Source organism: Saccopteryx leptura, chromosome 9 (assembly GCF_036850995.1).
Source record: "Saccopteryx leptura isolate mSacLep1 chromosome 9, mSacLep1_pri_phased_curated, whole genome shotgun sequence".
NCBI lineage: Eukaryota > Metazoa > Chordata > Mammalia > Chiroptera > Emballonuridae > Saccopteryx > Saccopteryx leptura.
Window position 1 is genome coordinate 72,489,261 of NC_089511.1, and position 20,268 is coordinate 72,509,528.

The 20,268-nt window shown below is 46.7% G+C and overlaps 1 protein-coding gene across 1 annotated transcript in view; it reads left to right on the plus strand.

Moving 5' to 3' along the window:
• LOC136381375 (cadherin-23-like) overlaps nt 1–20,268 on the plus strand; it is a 360,324-nt gene that overhangs the window by 98,385 nt on the left and 241,671 nt on the right. The gene's annotated exons all lie outside the window — the stretch shown is intronic.

The window sequence follows — 20,268 nt, forward strand, 5'->3', positions numbered from 1 at the left end:
GAATTCACTTCTACACACCAATGTCTCTCATTTCCACGATGTGGGGCCTGACAGCTTTCAGCTCTGTCTGCAGGGGAGTGGGAAGAAGGAGCCTGATTCAGTGGAAAGAGGACTTACAAGGACTCCTGAAGTTAACTCTCTGCCTAATTCAGCACTCAGCTTTCCCAGTTAAAGAACATCCTTCCAGTCAGGCAGTACTGCAGGCTGGGCACTGAGTAACCCTCTGCCTAATTCAACACTCAGCTTTCCCAGTTAAAGAACATCCTTCCAGTCAGGCAGGTACTGCAGGCTGGGCACTGGGAAACTTGTCTGGCTCTTGCTTTCTTCTCTCTGTCCCTCAAAGACAGAAGACACTCCTTAGGATGGAGTCCTTGGTATGGCTTTTAGCATTATTAGAACCACATTTCTGCAAACTCTAGAACTGTAGCACCTGTGTTTACATGGTGATTCATCACTTCATTCATTTTTTTATTCATGCATTTAATCATTCATGTGTTCAGTAGACACTGACAGAAGGCCTGTGCTGTACCAGGCACCGTGCCAGGCTCTGGGGACACAGTGTGGAGCACAGAGCACAGTCTCTGCATTCAGGGGACTAACAGTCAGATAGAAGAGTCAGACCAGAGCAGCAACTAGTTAGGACACGGGGTGTCTTCAGTTGAGTCTGCTGTGTGGGAATTGAAGCCTTTTGGGGATGTCTGGGATTTATGAAGTGCTTTCTCTTCCGTCGTCTGATTTGACCCTCGTCACAGCCTTCTGAGGCAAGAACAAGGTCACTGAGGTAGTGCAACTTGCTTAGGTTACACAGATGGCAGTGGGAATGGGATCTGGGTCTCTAACTCCCACAGTGGTTGACTCTGGACTCATGACTTACCTGTGCTGAGTCATAGTCTCTCTTCAATGTTAAGAGACGGCGTAGTCCCTACCAGCTCCCGGTGTGGGGGGGTGGCAGTGGAAGACCCGGAATCGGTGGATGTAAAGTTTTTCTATGTCCTGGGCATCATGCACATATTTAGAGTTAGTATAATTATTATAGTAGGTGCTTGGGAATTTACCTGAGTGAAAAGCAGCCCACCTGCCAACCAGCTAAGAAGGCCCATGTTCCCTACTCATGAAACAGTGACTTACAACCTAGCAGAGAGAGGGGCTGAACCACTTGGAGGAATGGTCTCAGACTCTGTACTCATATGTCCCACCACCCCAATCTCAGAGGTTGTGATATGAGAGGTTCTTATATGCTCCTGGGATGAGGACAGCTTATTCAGTCATTTGTTCATTTGCTCATTTATCCATCTATCTACCCATCATCCATGCATGCATCCATTTATCCACCCATCTACCCACCACCCACACATCCACCCACCCATTTACACATCCACCCATCTACACATCTATCCATCCACCCATCTACCCCCACCCACACATCCACCCACCCATTTACACATCCACCCATCCACACATCTATCCATCCACCCATCTACCCACCACCCACACATCCACCCACCCATTTACACATCCACACATCTATCCATCCACCCATCTACCCACCACCCACACATCCACCCACCCACCCACCCATTCACCCATCCACACACCTATCCATTCACCCATCTACCCACCACCCACCCACCCACCCACCCATTCACCCATCCACACACCTATCCATCCACCCATCTACCCACCACCCACACATCCACCCACCCATTTACACATCCACCCATCCACACACCTATCCATCCACCCATCTACCCACCACCCACACATCCACCCACCCATTTACACATCTACACATCTATCCATCCACCCATCTACCCCCACCCACACATCCACCCACCCATTTACACATCCACCCATCCACACACCTATCCATCCACCCATCTACCCACCACCCACACATCCACCCACCCATTTACACATCCACACACCTATCCATTCACCCATCTACCCACCACCCACACATCCACCCACCCACCCACCCATTCACCCATCCACACATCTATCCACCCACCCATCTACCCACCACCCACACATCCACCCACCCACCCACCCATTCATCCACCCATTTACACATCCACCCATCCACACACCTATCCATCCACCCATCTACCCACCACCCACACATCCACCCACCCACCCACCCATTCACCCATCCACCCACCCATTCACCCATCCACACATCTATCCACCCACCCATCTACCCACCACCCACACATCCACCCACCCACCCACCCATTCATCCACCCATTTACACATCCACCCATCCACCCACCCACCCCAAGAAAAGATAGGCCTGAGTAAAAACATTCAGAAAGTTCTTATGTTTCCCCTATTATTTTCTGAACCACTAATGTTCCTTTGAGATTTTCTTGGAAGAAAGGGTTTCTTGGCCAAATATCAATAAATAAATTTGGGGAAAGTTATATCTTCTCTACCACCTTGTAGGGCTTCACAATGCAGGTTAGTGTAATGAAGGCTCCAAGAAGTTTTGCAGGAGAGAACCCTGTTTAAATGTTTTAAAAATGCAATGTTCCCTAGACCTTTTTGACCAAAGGACACTTTTTCACCGAGTACCGTTAGCCTCCAAGGGAATTAATGACTCGTGAAATACACTTTGGGAAGCATTTCTTTAAGCACAAAATCTTTTTTTAATTATAATGACTTGCCTGGAATATTCTTAAGATCTATTATATAGTACCTGCCTTCTTGCATGAGGATGACTCATCACTTAGCACTTTCTTGGCACATCATTGAACACATCACCAGAATAGCTCTTGGTGATGATGCATTGTCATTGACAGGAGCTAGTGAAGGGACTCCGATTATTTTAAGTTCTTACTTTTCAGAGAGTTTTGATCTTTCCCCTTTGTGAGAAAAAGCTGTTGTTTATTACTTCCTGTTATTGTTCATGTATCTACCTGATATTTCTATGAATTGAAGAAACAAAGAAACAATGTAATTGCATGTAAAGTAAGAGTAAATAGGCTCTGAGCAAGCACCTGACCACTTCTCTCTTCTTCATAATGAGCTTGAAATTGAGTGCATAGCTTTTGTAATCATAACTTTTAATCGCTCCGAGCCCTTTGAGGCTAGTTTCCTGCTTTTCATCAGGGTTCTGGATAACTGAGTATATGGGACGTGACCCTTGGAGCTGTTGAGTGTTACTAAACCCCCTGAAAAAAAGAAGGCCTCCTGTGAATCACATGGGGCTGGTACTGAATAAGAACATTATCTTCAGGGTCACACGGTCCTGGTTTGAATCCTAGATCTACTTCTTCCTACCTGTGTGATCTTGAGCAAGTTGTTAAACCTCCCCGAGACTTTATCTCTTCATTTGAGTGTGGGAAGACCTTCCTCACGATTTGTGGTAAATACATATTAAACGAGATTGTGCATGTGAAGTGGTTAACAGGGTGCCCGTCATACAACAGGTGCTCAAGAACTGGTAGTAGTGACAAGGCTGGGACTAGGGTGAGGCCAGGGAGGTACCCAGGGCACAAAGTTAGGGGACACTCTGAGAGTCGTGTAAGTGCAGGGCCAGCATCAAGAGTGAGAGCCACCGCAAGTGCCGCATCCTGGGTGCCTCTCCTATCTCATGCCCTGGCTCGTGGGATGTGTCACCCAGAGCTGCCGCAGAGACTGAGGGCCAGAAAGCCCTGATTGGATGAGAGAGACCCACACTCCCCCAGAGAACCAGCCTTGCCACCTATAACTGCCTTCCTCCCGGAGACTGCAAGTGAGCCTGCTGAGAAGACTGGCCCAAAAGAATAAGGGTGAAGATGGGCTGGGTGGGGGACAAGCCAAGTGTCTCCTGCGTGGGGAAGGGGTTTGTTCACCTGGCATCTGAGTACAGGAATCGCCACAGGCTCCCTTCCTCTCAATCCCTGAGTGGAGACAGGGCCTCTGCCAGCTGGGCTGGACCCTCACTTTCCCATCAAAACTTTTAAAAACACCCCTGACCAGGCAGTGGCATAGTGGATAGAGCATTGGCCTAGGATGCTGAGGACCCAGGTTTGAAACCCCGAGGTCGCTGGCTTGAGCTCGGGCTCACCAGCTTGAGTGTGGGGTCGCCAGCTTGAATGCGGGATCATAGACACGACCCCCTGGATGCCAGCTTGAGCAAGGGGTCACTGGCTTGGCTGAAGCCCCCTGGTCAAGGCATATATGAGAAAGCAATCAATGAACAACTAAGCTGCCACAACTATGAGTCGATACTTCTCATCTCTCTTCCTTCCTGTCTGTCTGTCTCTCTCAATCTCTCATTTAAAAAACAAAGAAAGAAAATAAACTTTTAAAAACACAAACAGGCAAACATGGCATTTGCATAAATCTCATTAGAAAAAGTGCAAGTTTCATAAATCTTGTGATAAATTAGTGTGATATCATTCTCAACGTGATGTATTAATTTTAGGGCAAAATGAATGGAGCTGTGATCACTGTGGGTAATTATGAGCCTCCACAAAGAGGAGGTGATTTCCGGAGGGGCTTCTCCAGCCTCCTTCGCAGAGCTAGGTGGGAGGGAGAGCAGGGGGGAGGGCAGGGGGTCTTCTCACCTGTGTTTCTGGTCTCACCTTTCTGAGTTCCTTCTTTTCTTTCCACTGCAGACAGGTGAAAAGAGGCGGCCTGGCTCTGGCTAAGGGAGGGACAGTGGGGCCCAGGAGGGGAGGGGATTTGAAGTCAGGCATTGAGGTCCAAATTACCTTTGAAAAGAACTTGAAGTGGCCAGGACCTAGACCCATGGCAGCTCTAACCCTGTGTTTCTCAAAGTGATGGCCCTCAGCATTGCCTGGAAACTTGTTAGAAACGCACATTCTGGACCAGCAACTCTGGGAAGGGCTCACGAATCTGCCTTTTAAATAAGCCCTGCTGGTAATTCTGAGGAAGGCTCAAGTCTGAGAACCATCCTCCAGCCCAGCGATGCTCATCTTGGCTGCACATTGTAGTTACTCCTCCAATAACATCATTTCATTGTGTTCTTTCCTTATAATGTTGATGAGATGCCATAGGAACTTAACTCTTGTTTACGTCAATTAGCCGATGGTAACATCGGTTTCATTATAGTTTGCTCAGTTAAAGTCACAGAACCTATCAAAAACTTTAAGAGAAGTCTACTGTATAACAAAATACTGATGTCTGGACCCTGTACTAGACCAATTAATTAAGACAGAATTCTTACATGGTAGCCTGAGTATTTTTATTTGTAGAAATTCCCCAAGTGATGCTTATATGAAATCGAGTTGAGATCCACTGCTTCAAAGCCATGAATTAACTTTTTAAAATATTGATTTGGAACATTTTGGACACAGGAAGAGGCAACAGACCAAATCATTTTTTTTTTCTTTTTCTGACCCACCTGTGGTATTGCCCCAGCTGAATGTGCCTAGGACCACCCATGTATTTGTGGGTGTGGGGTCTTCTGGAGGACTGTTAGGAAGCTGGTCAAGTGAAAATGTCACTTAGAGCAGTGGTTTTCAACCTTTTTCCACTTAAGGTCTGGTGATAATAGAATTATTTCAGGGACTGCTAAGGCAGAAATCACCCTGAGCATAAGTGAATTTGACTAAGATCATTGGATCTATAATCTTCATATAACATCAGGGTGGTTAACTCTTTTGTGGACCAGCACGAAATTTTTGGAGAGCTGGTCCACAGATGGGGGGTGAAAAACACTGCCTTAGACCAATTAATCACAACCTTGGGGTGCGGGACACGGGCACAGGTATTTGAAGCTCCAGGTGATTCCAAAGTGCTGAAAAGTTTGGGAACCACTGACCTGTGGGTTTCCCTACATTACAGTTTCCTGGATTAGTCCTGAAGATGGAAGGGTCCTCGGGGATCATCTTGATCTTCGTTACCAACTTGGGCTGCCCTTGGGGATCTTCTGGGACTTTTGTGTTTGTTTGTTTTTAAAAATTCTGATGCTTGCATCCCTCTTCAGAGATTCGACATCCCTGGTCTGGGGTACAGCTGGGCGTCTGCAGGTGTGACAGTGACACAGGTGCACCTGAAGTGCAGCCAGGCCTGCGACCCGTCAGCTGCAGCAGAAGGAAGTGACGCTGGGAGACAGTGGTCTGTTAGCAGAGGTTGCCCTCCCTGGGGTTGCTCTGGCCCCTGCCACACATTCATTCATGTTCACACTGGAGGCCTGTGACGATGGTGAAGGTCGCATGGCCTCTTTCTGAGCGAGGGGGAGTGTGAGTGGGAACAGGCAGGGTGTGCAAGTGCAGGACAGGAGGGAAGTGCCAGGGCCCCTCTGAGCAGGAGTCAGCACGTGCCTGCGAGTGTTTGGATAATCTCTTTGTGAGCCTTTAATGGCCTGCAGTGCTCTGTTTATTTTAATGATAATGTCAAGTTCAATTTGCCATCATTTTTCCACTTTTCCTTTTGTAAAGTTAATTGAACAGTTCATTGAATTGAAAAGTTTCAGGAGAAGGGAAAAGAATACCCACCCCTCTATTATCACTGTTATTAAATCTGGTAACTACCACTTGGCTCTCCCAGCTCCTGTGACAGGACTTCAGTCCCTGTGGGCCTGGGAGCTACAGCAAGGACTCAGGAAGGTCAAGTAGAGCATTTCAGAGCCTCTTTATTCCTGGCTATCTCAGGCTCAGGTTGCCGTGCCTGAGCACAGGGAGTGTCCAATCTGGCCTGGCCCCTGGCTGCTGGGCCTTCGGAGTGTCCCAACCAGACTGTGAAGCCTGCTGCCAGGCTGAGTCGTCTGTTCCCTTTGCTCCTGCAGTGTCGCTTTGTACACTGTCTGTGTCAAACAGACTCATAACCTTATAGATATTTCAACTGGGTGGGACCTTGATGTGGTGTAGTAGGAAGGACATGGGGAGCTGGGGACCAATCTGAGTCTCCACTCTCCCACCTGTAGCTTTAGCTGGGTGACAGCGGACAAGTCACTGAGCCACCCAGCCCTGCTTTCACCTTTGTGGAAATGAGCTTGTTGACCTCATCAAGAATGCAGATGTGTGGCACACGTACAGCTGCCCCTGTCACTACTCCCACTGGGTGCTGCCATGGACCACAGCATTCTTCCCCCCTGGCTCGGGTGAAGCCTTGGCATCCTTCTCCACACATTGCCCACAGAACTGTGACCGGGGACCAGCATGGGTATATGTCCCACAGCCTGTTTGTCAAGCTTGGATTCTATTCTCCTCAGGACCTCTACGCTTTCACCATTGACATCAGTCCCTCATGGTGTCGGTGAGGAATGGAGGCTCAGAGTGGTGAATGACATGCCCATAATCACCAGGAACTCGTGCCTGAGTGCCAGCCAGTGTCAGCCATGTTAGTCCTATGCCTGACTGCTTCTCTCTGTTAGTAGAGGAATTTTACTCGGGCTGCCTTTCTCTCGAACTTTCTTCTGGGTCTTTTGATCCTATGTCCCAAGTCCTCAACTCCCCACCAAAATGAGGCATACTCATACTGGGGGCGGGGGGGATCACAGGCTGTGAACTAGGTGAACAACGGGAACACATTCTTCATCCATCTGGGTGGGACTAGACCCCAAGCTCATGCTTCCCAATGAAAGGCCAGAGAAAGGCCAGGAAAAGCATGTGGCATAGTGGAAACGGAGCTCTGTACACTGACTGTCAGCTCCAGGAGGACAGGGACTTCTGTCTGTCTTATTCATTGCTGTATCACCGGTGCCTAGAGCAGTGCCCAGGATAGAGCAGGTGCTCAGGCAAGGTTTGCTGAGTAAGTGAAAGACTGTAATGGCAGCATGGGATTCGAAGGATTATTGAACAATCCCAGCTCTGCCATGTGCTAGCTGTGTGACTTCAGACAAGTTACTTAACCTTTCTGTGACTCATTAGATTATAGGGGCTGAGAACACATTGGTGTGTGCTCCTAGGCTCAATGGCCTTGACAGTGATGGTTCTCATTTCTCTGCTGTGCCAGAAGCAGAACAGTATCAGGTTTCTGAGACTCAGGGCCAGGTCCCTCAAATAGTGGTATTTACTGTCTGATATCTCCTCTTGTGCATTAGTAATTTAAAACAACATGTAGCTTCTACTACTCCCACTACCAGAGCCTCTGAGGTTATATCATCCTGTTCTGTTTGTGTCTCCTTCTTCTCTGGTGAATTAGCTTGTCTCCTTGGCCATCTGACACCTGTATGCTCAGGTAAGCCAACCACTTCCCTTCTCTCACTCTCAAGAGAAAATTACCATGTTGCTGGCAGGGGATGAGTGGGCCGTGGAAAGCCAGAATGATTGAGGGGACCCCCCCCCAGTCTCTGACTCAAGAGCACTCACCTTTAGGTCAACTGAGTAACCCAGTGGTCCAGAGCTGCCTAAAACATGGGGGTCTTCATGGGGGTAAGTCTCTGAGGGGCTAGCAGAGGCTGTGTTTAGCTTGGATAAATGGCTTAGTGATCAATGCTGTGAGAGTTGTGGAGGGAACGTGAATTCTGAGTCAGACAGAAGGGTTCAAATCCTTATAATCTACTTCCTAGCTGTGTGACCTTGGGTAGGTCACTTTACCCCTCTGAGCCTCAGTTTTCTCAGTATGTACTGGGGACACTAGCCCTTCTCCATAGGGCCATTGTGAGAAGTAGACGATAGAGAATGAAAACCACAAAGCATGATGCCCAGTGTGTGTGTGGGGCTGGTACAAACCTTCCTCTACCCTCAAAGTTCAAACAGACATAAGACAGATTACATTGGGAACAAAATTTTTGTTGCATCCACAAAAACACTTGTTCTTACCTAATTCGAGTGTGCTGATCTCAAATCTGACATTAGTTTTTCTCTGTAAGCTACAGTTTTCTTGCAATTCAAGATTTTAGGTTTTCATCTTATTGTAAACTTTTCAACATTTAGTTTAACATAATGAAGTAGAATGTCTTCTTAGGCATCATCTTTGTGAAAATATAATAATTTATATAATGCAGTAAATACACTAATACACTAAAAGATATGATTGCATCAGAATTTGTCTACAATTTTGAAATAGAACATATTAAAACACTTATTTTAATCATAAAATTTGCACAAAACTTATTTAAATTCTATTCAGGCAAAAATTTGCATTTGTGTACTTGTTGAGGACAATCTTGTTTGATGCTCCAGCAGTAATCTGCTCATCACTAACAGCTCCGAGATTTTTGGGAAACTTATCAAGTTGATTGTTCAGAAAGTGAATCTTAACGCTCGTGTTACATCCAATGTCGTGGAAAGCCAACAGCATCCTTTGAACCAGAAGTTCATAGTTTTCTGCTTTTTTGTTGCCAAGGAAGTTTTTTGTAACTGCCACAAAAGACTGCCATGCTGCTTTCTCTTCCTTATTCATCTTCCTGGCAAATTCTTTGTCACGTATGAGGGTTCGAATCTGAGGTGCATTGAATACACCTGCTTTTATCTTCTCGAAAGACAAGGCAGGAAAAGCAGAAATAATATATTGAAAGCATTCACTTTCTCTATTCATAGCCTGAACAAACTGCTTCATTAAGCCAAGTTGGATGTAAAGTGGGGGAAAATGATCCTGTCTCAATTAACTACAGGTTCATTCACAATATTTTGCATCCCTACTTCCAGAGTTTCATGTTTCGGCCACTCCTTCTGTGTCTAGTGTTTCTCCCAAGCTCGGCTGTCCCACAAACACAGAAAGCAAGGATACTTTGTGAAACCTCTCTGTTGTCCTAGCAGGAAATTTACCATTTTAAGATCCACACAAATGATCCAGTTATGCTCCTCATACTTCAGAAAGTCGAGGACAATTTTTATGTCATTATAATCTTTTCGCAGATGAAGTGAATAACCAATTGGAATCGCTGCATAAACATTACTGTTGTGTAGGAGAACACATTTCAGACTCCGTTTAGAGCTGTCAAGAAATAGCCGCCATTCTGTTGGACTGTAAGTGGTAACACCTAGCTGGCTGAGAAGACTACTGATATCATGACAGTAAAAAAAGTGTTTGTCTTCGGAAAAAAGTCCACAAAAATTTGTTCACGCTTCCTGAAATGGGATACTTTAGCTCAGGGGTCGGGAATCTTTTTGGCTGAGAGAGCCATGAATGTCACATATTTTAAAATGTAATTCCATGAGAGCCATACAACCACCTGTGTACGTTATGCATTATCCAATAAAAATTTGGTGTTGTCCCAGAGGATAGCTGTGATTGGCTCCAGCCACCTGCAATCATGAACATGAGTGGTAGGAATTGAATGGATTGTAATACATGAGAATGTCTTATATTTTTAACATTATTATTTTTTTTTCTGAAGTTGGAAACGGAAAGCAGTCAGACAGACTCCCGCATGTGCCCGACCGGGATCCACCCGGCACGCCCACCAAGGGGCGATGCTCTGCCCATCCGGGGCGTCGCTCTGCCGCAATCAGAGCCATTCTAGCACCTGAGGCAGAGGCCACAGAGCCATCCTCAGTGCCTGGGCCATCTTTGCTGCAGAAGAGCCTCGGCTGCGGGAGGGGAAGAGAGAGACAGAGAGGAAGGAGAGGGGGAGGGGTGGAGAAGTAGATGGGCGCTTCTCCTGTGTGCCCTGGCCGGGAATCTAACCTGGGACTCCTGCACACCAGGCCGACGCTCTACCACTGAGCCAACCGGCCAGGGCCTACATTATTATTTTTTTTAATTAAAGATTTGTCTGCGAGCCAGATGCAGCCATCAAAAGAGCCACATCTGGTTCGCGAGCCATAGGTTCCCGACCCCTGCTTTAGCTGACCGGTGAAGTACATTCTTTTCTTGAACCCTGGAGACTAATAACTCAGCTGCTTTCTTTGACAGGCCCAAGTCTCTTACTAAGTCATTCAATTAGGGTTGGCTAAACTGCTGAGGGGTTAATGACTGCTTGGCATCAGAAGACCCTTCAGATTCTACAACCATTTCCTCATGCATCTTATCAAAATACATTTGATCACCATGTTTACTTTCTTTGTCCTTAGAAGAAATAAAACCATTGAAAACTGGAACTGGGAGTATCTCAGAGTGTGGGATAAGGTCATATTGCTGAAGGAATATTAGGATATGTGATCATATGCCGTTTTTTCTTGCTGATGTCCTTTTATGGATCAGACAGAAATAACAGTCACTGCTGTGGTCCTTAGGTTCACGCCAAACCATGGGAATACCAAAAGGTATTCTTTTGTATTTCCCTTTTGTCCAGTCACGAAGCATTTCCTCACAATTATGACACACAATATGAGGAGCCCAATTCTTGTCCTGATCGCCAAGGAGAACTTGAAAATAGGCAATATATGCACGTGTCACAAATGATGAAATATTGCGCCTTTGACGTTGAAGTGTGTAACAGCCACATATATAACAGAAGGTGTCAGGACTATTCTTACATTTATGCCTACTCGAAGAAGCTATGATTCGATCTTAAAACAAAATAAGAGGGTGTTTTTATCAGATAATATTTTTTTACATTTAAAAACAACTACAGTTATGTAAAAGTGATGTTTGTAAAACATTAATTGCCTTGTGGTTATGTTCAATCCAAGAGTTGTTGGCTTTTAACTTCCAATTTAAAAACCAATGCATGCCATTAACTATAACAAAAAGAAATTAAAATGTCATAAAAACTAGAGCATGCACCAAAAAACGGATTTCAGATTTGGAATCAGCGGTGCAGAAATATATAGAAACAGTTTTAAAACCTCATGCAACAGGAAATGAAAAAAAAAATTTGTTCCCCAGTGTTAGCAAGAGAGAATAACTGAACTTAATGCATGCATATGTATGGGAATCCTGCCTGCATGAGAGTCAGGGACACCATAGGCAGGAGCAGTTCAGAGACAGGAAGAGGGTTGTAGGTGTGTAAGACTTTCAGAGCGAGGGAGGAGGTAAGGTGCCTTGGGAACTTCAAAGGGTCATTGCAGGATGATAAGAAGAGCAAACGTTTAGTAAATAAAGGTTTTCCCTGCCACATAGGTAGGTCAAAAAGTTATCTGATAATCTCTTATTATGGGAAAGACCCCTAATTTGAGTTCTTCTAGGCAGTTGAGTTTTCTTAAACCTGAAGCTAAAATCACCTGTAGCTCAAAACACTCCTCCTAGCACAGAGAGCATCTTTGGTTGGCTTGTTCTGAAGCCCCACAGGTGTGTCACGAATGGTGGTTTCCTTTCCTTGAACAGTTCATGCTGTATACCCATGTGAACTGAGCTGCAGGAGAGAGGGTATGCAGATGGCCTCTGGCTCTGGAGACAGAGACAGCTCCCTTTATCCGGGGCAAGGGTGTTCAGATGAGAGTGAGGACGCTGGTCAGTGCAGGGCAGGCTTGAGGCTACCTGTCTCTCAGGAGAGAGGGGCCAGGGCCAGGTCTCACTCTGGTTTCCACTAGGAGTGTGTAGACAGGGTCTAGGACACAGAAAAAATATTGGCTCCCCGAGGTCAAACCAAGTTCAAGGTCCAGAGTAACTAGAGGGAAGGAGCCTGACTGAAGGCAGGGGAGCAGGACGAAAGGACCTAGACAAATGAGATTATTCTCAGGAATCAAGGCACTTAACTGGCCTGTCTTATCCCAGAGGGCAGACAGATGAGATGCAGGCTCCAGGGCCAGCCCCGGCTCCGGGAGCTGGCCCCAGGTGAGGGGGAAGGCAGAGCCCCTGGCTCTAAGAGACCAAGGCCAGAGCAGCCAGGCCCCTTCGGACTCGGAGGAGGACGGTGCACTTCCCTCCTGGTGGTGGTGGAGGGTATGTAGCGTCCTGATGCCATGGGGTGGGGGACGGGTTAGTCTCAGAAAGACCTGGTCATAACCCCTGGCCTATAGTCTGCGACTGGGGCTGGGGGCTTGCCATCTGCGGCTCCTTGGCTCAACTACTCACCAATGGGCAGTCCCACCCAGTGGTGGGATTCATACAATTTAACAACTGGTTCTCTTCCCTAACAACCATTTTAAGTATAAAAAAAAAAAAATGTACCGAAAGGTAATTTATTATTTCATGCATTTAATACTTAAATAAGAACAATAAAAGAGGTACACAATATGCTGTGGCACAGATGAATGTTAAAAAAAGAGTAAGGAATGTAAATTTGTGATTTCCACATTGGGCGGCTGCCCAGGTGCCCACCTTAAAGAGAACGCTGATTACAAGTGCCATTTTAACAACTGGTTCACCAAACTCAACAAAAAGTTAGGTATCTGTTCTGCCAAACCAGTGAGAACTGGCTGAGTCCCAGCACTGGTCCCATCTCAAGCAGCCTCTCCCAGCCAGGACGCCTGAGCCGCCCTCTGCAAAACGAGAGGCGTTTTTGTCTTTTTGGTTCTCTCTTTAGCCATACTAGTCCCTGTTTCTAGCTTGCCTGTAGTCTTCTAGCCTGATTATCTCCTTCCAAAATGCCCTGAGCCCAACAGGCACAGAGCTTGGCCCTAGATTCTTGGCCTCTGGATAGGAAAGGACAGCAAATCAGGTCTGATGTGAAGTTCTTTTAGGTCACAGATTGTAAAAGGCTTACTCTCAGATGCCTAATAGGATTGATTAATAGTGACTGCATGCACCCAGTATTGTGAAGGATTCTGAAGTTGGCTATAGACTCAACAGAAAAGGGACCTGTGATTGATTAGAAATGTCTATATGGGCAAAGGAATTAACTACTAGCTGGTTGCCACCAAGAGAGGGGCCATAGTTAATTATGGAGGGATGGGGAAATTTTTCTAGTGTATCCCAGAACAGTCTCCACCTTCAAGAGGTGATGGTCTCTCTCTGCTGTGCAGAGGTACAAACAACGGATCAGGGAGCAAGAGAAGAGATAACTTTGTGATGGAGATGGCATCTGAGCTGTGCATTTAAGGGTGACTGGGATGTGAGAGGCAGTGAGAGGAGGAAGGGCCTTCCAGGCGGAAGGACCAGCAGTGGCGCAGGTGTAGAGACTATGGTGTCTGGAGGGATGAGAGCAGTCTGGCGGGCTGGGCGCGGGGCTGCCCTGAGAAGAAGACTGGCCAGGGATCCGGGGGGTGACAGACGGGAGGAGCACTGGCCGTACTGGTAAGGAATTCAGTTTTAATTCTGCAGGAACTGTGGGGGAGGGGGATCTGAGGGGAGGTGGCACGAAGGTCTGCTTTAAGACGATGCTGCCTCAGGAAGGAGACGTGGTGGATTCTCCTGACCCTTTATTCATTCTGTAGCATCCTCTTTGTGTTTTGGGAAGAAACACAGCTTTCAGCCTTTCTCCACTCAGAAAAATAAGCCTTGCAGTCTGCCCCTGCCCTGCCTCAGTGTCTGGCCCACCCCAAGCCTGGCAGGCAACGACGCCCAGCTTTCCAGGAGCGCACGGCACAGCAATCCCAGCAAATAACAACAATAATAGTAATGACAGTCATCGCGGCGACCAGCATGGGCCCAGCAGGGTTGCAGGGGAAGCTTTGATTGTCCATCCGTTGCCTGGAAGATGGATGTAGCCTGCCTCTCAGGGACTGAGGCCACTGTGGGGAGATGAGTTGTCAATCCTGCACCTCTCAGGGGTGTTTGCAGCCCACTGAGATCTGCATCCCAACCTGGGCCCCTGGACTCCAGGACGGGGTACGCTGTCCCGGGATGGGATATTGGGCCTCCAGATGGGGTGCAGGGCCAGATCCTGAGAGAATGGAGCCCAGCCAGTGCCTGACTATGATTCTGTCCACATCCGAAGCCAAGTGCCCCTGGTTTGAGCATTATTAGGTTTTGATTAGACAGGCTTTTTCCTGTCCATTAGTGTACATAATTAAGAATTAACTTGCTGTACTCTCTCCTCTAGTCATGGCTCAGAGATTTTCATGACTTTTGGAGGCTATCTTCTTCTAACACCTCTAGGCAGTTGGCAGATTTTATTTATTTACCCACTGGCTCTTTATTGAGTACCTCAGGATGCCAGCCCCTATGTTACTTACCATACAACAGGGAACCTGAATGCCAGGCTGCTGCCCCGGGGTCTTGGGGCAGGCAGGCCAAAAGCAAGTGAAGAAACAAGATCAGCTCAGGAAGGAGAGGGCTGTGGAAACAGTAACTCAGGGCGCAGGAACACAGAGTGACTGGACGTCTCTTTAGATAGATTCTGTGTGATCAAGTATTTGAGGAAGGCCTCTCTGAGAAGGTAATTTTTGGCCTGAGAAAGGGTTAATGAACAGCATGGAATGACTGCAGGTTGGAACATTCCTAGCAGAAGGCGCAGCCAGGGCAAAGGCCCTGAGACAGCCACAAACTGTTTAAGAACAGAAAGAAAGCCATAGGAACAAGGCAGATAAGCCTGTGGAACCTGAATGAGAGGCAGTGGGAGGTGTGGTCTTGGGCTAGTTCACTAGGACATGTTTTAAGTTTTTGATTTAAATTTTTTAATTGTGATAAAATACACTGCATGAAATTTACCATTATAACCATTTTTAAGTGTGCAGTTCAGTGAAGTTAGGTACATTCACATTTTTGGACAACCAGTCTCAAAAACTCTTTTCATCTTGTAAAACTGGAACTCTGTGTATATGTTAAACAATTCCCTGTTACCTATTTTCCCTGGTTCTAGCAACCAGCCTTCTATTTTCTGTCTCTTTGGATTCCAGAGAGGTGGAATCATACAGTATTTGTCTTTTTGTGGCTGGCTTATCTCACTTGGCACCATGATGAAGGTTCAGTAATGATTGAGCACATGCCAGAACTTCCCTCCTTTTGAAGGCTGAATAGTATTCCGTTGCATACATATACCACATTTTGATTATTCATTCTTTTTTGAGGGATCCTTGGATTGCTTCCATTTTTTGGCTGTTGTGAATAATGGTGCTATGGAAATAAGTATGCAGCCATTTAAGTTCTTTAAAGTTTCACTTTTCTACCCATGAGGTTAGACCGGGTCTCAGCCTGGACCGGGTTGGCATAGAGTGGAGGGGCTAGCTAGCCTCACCGGGTTCCCTTCCCGGTGAGGGTAGGGAGGCACAAAGCAGAGTCCTCGGGCAGCACTGATTGAGCCAAGAGCCTGAAGACTTAGCTTTTAAATCACCCTGAGGCCTGAAGGGCTTTTCTCTGCTTCTAAAATGTGAGCCGTAAACCAGACTGACTTACAGGCAGTACTCACAGGTCTTATTGTTTATGGCCAGCATCCTTCTGATTGGTTGATGCCTGTGCTGTGCCCATTGTTAAGTATTTGAATACCATCCTGCTATAAACCAGTCCCAGGACTTCCAAGACTGGCTGTGTGGCAGAGTCTCTTGCAGAGAGAGTGGGGGCTACTGTTTAAAAGTTAACACTCTGCACTCCCCTCCACCAGGCAACCAAGTCAGTGGGACCTGCAAGTCCATATTGTAACAAGCTCCCTGGATGGTTCTGATGCCATAATCTTAGGGCGTGTCTTATGTGGGTTCCCCCGGAAGCAGACCTTGTGATGAGGACTCAAGTACAAATAGCTTATTGGGGAGGAAATTCCAAGAAACACAATTGGGGCAGTGAGGACATGAGACAAGGAAGGAAAGGAAGCCATCAAGATGCATTATTGAACAGTCAACAGTGTGAGAAATTAGAGGTGAATCCTGTTGGGGAGACGCTGAGAGCCAGTGTAGACATGACGTCTGAGCTAACCCCTGAGAGGTGAGGGAGCTGGTGTTTATCCCCCATCTCACATAGTCATTCTTTGAGTGCTGCCACCCGGGACATTTCCCTGCCACTTCCGGTCTGTCCTGTGTATGGGAGGAGCAGTCACTGATGGTGAGAATCCGTCAGGCGAGAGTTCTGGGGCTAGCAGTGGGAGGCTGGGTCATGTATGTGATAATGGTACATGCTAAGGCATGGTAAGTGTTATACCAATAGCATCTACTATGTAGTACTGCTCCATCTCTCCCCATACAGGGGGCACCTAGCCCCTGGGAATCATTGAGTGTCCTCCTATGTCCTCATCTGTTGTAGGTAGGAATGCAAATGGTGCAACTGCTGTGGAAAATAATTTGGTGGTTCCACAATGAGTTAAACATAGAATTACCATAAAACTCTGCAATTCCACTCCCAGGTTGATACCCAAAAGAATTGAAAACAAGTGTTCAAATAAAACCTTGTCCACAAATGTTTATAGTAGCGCTATGCACAACCTCTAAAAGGTGGAAACAACCTAAATGGCCATCAACTGATAAATGGATAAACAAAATGGGGTATCTCCACACAGTGGAATGTTAGTCATAAAAAGAGATTATGTGCTGATACGTGCTACCACACGGATGAACCTTGGAAACACGCTGAGTGGAAGAAGCCAGACACAAAGACCCCATATGACTCTATTCTAGGAAATATCCAGACAAGGCAGATTCATGGCAGACAGAAGATTGGTGGCTGCCAGGGGCTAAAAGAGGACAAATGGAGGGTGGCTGCTTCCTTCTGGGGTGATGAAAATGTTCTGGAAACAGATAGTGATGATGCCTGCACCACATTGTGAATGCACCTAATGCCACTGAATTGTACCGTGTAAAATGGCTTAAGTCAGTGGTTTTCAACCTTTTTACAGTGAAAATAGGAGAATTATTTCAGGAACACTAAGGCAGAAATTGCCCTGAGCATAAGTGAATTTGACTAAGGTCATTGGGTCTATAATCATCACACAACATCAGGGTGGTGAACTCTTTGGTCGACCAGCATGAAACTTCTGGCAGACTGGTCTGTGGAAAAACACTGGTTTAAATGATGCATTTTATATGTATTTTACCATAATGAGAAAGAAAGAGAGAAAGGAAAGCAAAGAGATGGACTCTAGCTATTGCATAGGCTAGGCTGCTGGGCGTACTGTGTTTGTCTCAGGTGGGAAATGAGCCCAGAGTGTGGCATGTGTGCACCAGGGCCACACAGTCAGGGATGGCTCTCCCGAGTGGCTGCTTCCATGGGCACTGGGCTGTAGTTGGGCCTCTCATCTTGGCCTCATTTCTGTAGGAATGGTACAGACACAGGCGAAGCCAAAGCCATGCCCAGCTTCTGCAGAGTGGCAGGACAGCGCTGGGTGGGGGAGTATGTGCCCAGCTGGAAAATTGCAGGGTGTCTTGTCTTAAATATAATATTAAATCGGTACCTTTAATTAGTACACTTAGAAAAGGTCACTGGCAATTACCTGGGACACAAAGAAAGCGTGAGCAGGCAGGAGCCCGTGAGAAAGCTGAAAAGGACCATTTTGAGCAGCACATAATTGAGGGGAAAATGGATAAAAATCCAAGAAATTACAGGGTGGGTGACAGCAGCTGATGGCCCCATCCCTGTCCCTCCCAGCACCCCCTTCCTTGGGAGGGCCTGAGATTCAGGCCTCAGAGAGCCGTTTGAGATATTGGGCTGAGTAAGGAAACTTTGGCTGGAAGGCCGTTGTGGCTCTCAGAATCCCATTGGCCAGCCGGGAGCTTGGCCCCACACCCCAGCTGGGCTGGACCCTGAAGGAGGGTGGCAGGTGAGGCGTTCAGTCCAGGGGCTACTATGGACTCATTGCTGCACTGTGGATAAGCAGGGCCCCTGTGGGCCTGTTTCCTCATGTGAATTTCCCCAAGGCATTGGAAATAGCTCAGTCTTCCTCAAACTTTGCCTCTAAAGGACCCTTGAAGGTAACGAAAAGGAAAGATGTATCCCTGAAGTCTGGGGAAGATTGGAAATTCTTTTACAGTTTTAGGTTGTGTCTTTATAAATAAATGTTACACTGTGTTCTCAATATATGTATTTCTGTTTGCTTTAGTATAAAATAATTGCTTTTCATTGAGCAACACAGATGCTCTGGGAAGATGTGCTTGGTTTCTCCATGACCTCACAGTCTGCTCCTTTCTTCCCTGGAAAGAGCACTGTCCTGGGAGTCTGAGGGTCTGAGAGTCTGGAAACCTGAGTTTCCGTCCTGACTCTGTTGCTCACCATTGTACTTCAGGAATACCTTTCGTTTCCCCACCTTAATGTGGGAAGATTGAGCTTCTAAAATGGCCTTTAAGGTTGTTTCAATGCTGTTTCATGATTTTGTTCCTCCTTATCCCGCATGTCACCTCCTCCCATCACCTGGGATGCTGGCCTGTCCTACTCTGCTGCTGTGTGACCATGGAGAGGCTATTGACTCTCTGAGCTTCAACTTCCTAATCTGTAGACTTGGTGTGAAGATGACTACCAAACAGTTGCTGGGAGGATTTGTGAATGGGCTAGCACCGTATCTGACATATGCTAGTCCAATGATTGCTCCATATCTTCCTTTTCCAACTGTTGGGCTGCAGTGAGGGTCTGGTAGGGTAACGTCTATGGAAGTCCTGAATCTTGAGTTCACAGATAAAGTGTTGAGAGATGGAAAGTTACGGAAACAAGCATGGACTCTGGACCCAGAATGCTGGGATTTGAATTCATTCCCTGCCATATGTAACTATGTGGCTGTTGCAAGTTACCTGATCACTCTTTGTTGCCTTGTCTGTTAAATGGGGAGACTGGCAGTAGGGATTGAATTATATAGTACACAGAAATCCTTTAGCCCAGTGTTTGGGGTATGGTTAGTACTCAGAAAGGTTAGCTATCATTGTCATGTTAGAACTGTCCTTTTAAAAGTTCACCTAGGAAAGCTCATTAGTGTTCTTTTCTAGATAACACTCTCAGAGTTTGGAATCCCTCCTTTCTTAGCTTGATCATCGAGAGCTATTCAGTAAATATGACAGTCAGTATTTGCAGAAGAGTGTCCGTCCCATTTCATAGCGTAAACTGAGGCTTTGAAAGAAATGATTTGCCCAAGGCCGTGGTTCTAATTTAACCAGTCCTTTAAGAATCAGATGAAGACTATAGACTGTCTCTGCAGAATATAACACATTATTTACTCTTAACATTTTGCACATTTCCTGGGGGTATGAAGGCCTCCTGAAGCTAAGGTGACCAGCTGATCCAATTGCTCTGGACCTTCTGGTTTTAGTATGTGTTCTGCCTCAGACCCAGACAAGCTGGGGTGGCTGGTTACCCTGAGGCTACCTAGGGAGGCTGCGAACCCCAGGAGATGATACACGATGCTGGGACTTCTTAGGCAGGGCGATAGGCCAGGCGTCCTGATGCCCAGGGCGAACTCTGGCCGGGCTTTATGTCCTGGGAAAGAGTGATACCTCAATCTTTTCCTCGTGAACAAGAACTAGACTTTGTCACCCAGTGCTAGGCTGGAGCTCCTTGAGGCTGGGCCACATCTTCCCACCTCATCACTTTGAATGAATGCCAGGTTTTGCAAAATATTCTGAATTATAAAGGGTGCTTCCATTTGCAAAAGACTGAAATCCAACTCAACTGACTCAGGCAGAAAGAAAACGTGGGGAAGGGTACTGGTTCCTGTAGCTGAGAAGTCTGGAGGATGAATGGAGCCAATATCAGGCACAGCTG